This window comes from Raphanus sativus, chromosome 6 (genome assembly GCF_000801105.2).
Source record: "Raphanus sativus cultivar WK10039 chromosome 6, ASM80110v3, whole genome shotgun sequence".
Taxonomy (NCBI): Eukaryota; Viridiplantae; Streptophyta; class Magnoliopsida; order Brassicales; family Brassicaceae; genus Raphanus; species Raphanus sativus.
In genome coordinates, this window is record NC_079516.1 from 6,020,402 (window position 1) to 6,021,775 (window position 1,374).

The window sequence follows — 1,374 nt, forward strand, 5'->3', positions numbered from 1 at the left end:
ACGACTTATATAAGTCGTCTACTAAGTCGTCCAGCTGGACGACCTTCCACGACGACTTATAATAGGTCGTCTACTAAGTCGTCCAGCTGGAAGACCTTCCAGACGACTTATAATAAGTCGTCTACTAAGTCGTCCAGCTGGAAGACCTTCCAGACGACTTATAATAAAGTCGTCTACTTAAGTCGTCCAGCTGGAAGACCTTCCAGACGACTTATAATAAGTCGTCTACTAAGTCGCTCCAGCTGGAAGACCTTCCAGACGACTTATAATAAGTCGTCTACTAAGTCGTCCAGCTGGAAGACCTTCCGCGACGACCTTAATTAAGTGAAGATGGAAGGTACCTGACTCAAGATAGCAGCTTTCATGAATCTGCGGGCCTCTGCTTGCCGTCGTAAGCCCAGAATCGGTGGAGACGGACTGTTTGCTCTGGGTAGACCAATACTAGCACCCAAATCTCCGGAATAGCTTCGTACGCCCAGACCTGAAGAACTTGTATAAAGCCATCCACGGTTGTAACAGCCAGTAATATCTTTTGTTCCACAAAGAGTCCATCAGCACCTTAAACGCGACTCTTCCCCCATGGATAATTCTCAACCTTTCTAAATCCATCACTAGCCTTGCGAGAGTAAGCTCGTGTAGCGCTTGAGAACTTTTTCCTTCAATGAATCCAGTGAAGATGGAAGTTTACGCGAGTCGCTTGCGATCTTCCCTGGACCAATCCCCGCATCTCTTCAGTGCTGCTATTATCTGATCAGTACTTGGCCCAGCTTCCCGATGAACTCCCAATCATCTCCCAGAAAGAAACCATCTGTGGGGGTAACTTCACATTCTGGTGTGTCTCAAGGTCCTCGATTGTAGTCGCAGTTTTAGTCCAGTGATGTTTTCAAACTCTAACAGTGAAAACCTCGCAGGTTCTGGACCAACGAGACACCACATCTCGTACTTCTTCTTAATGTCCAGCTTTTAACCGAGCAAGTGGTGAACCAGCCTTGAAGCCCAACCAAAATCCCTGCTCCTTGAACTTGATGAAAAACTCCCAATCTCGACTCCTTGAGCTCTTCAAATTCAGCATCAGTGAGAGCTTCCCTAAGAGCAGTATGCAACTTCGTGTTATCCGTATGATACGAAATGCTATTGTGGGTTCTGGCTCTTCCCCTAATGTGTATAACCTACGGGGGAGTTCTGGAATATCCATCCTTTTTGTCTGCAAATAATCAAAGACAACAATAGAAGTCAGAACACAAGCTAAATCAATCACGCCTTAATTGTTACTCCAGACGACTTAGTAGACGACTTAAATATAAGTCGTCTAGAAAGTCGTCCAACTGGACGACTTAGTTGACGACTTATATTTAAGTCGTCTGGAAAGTCTTC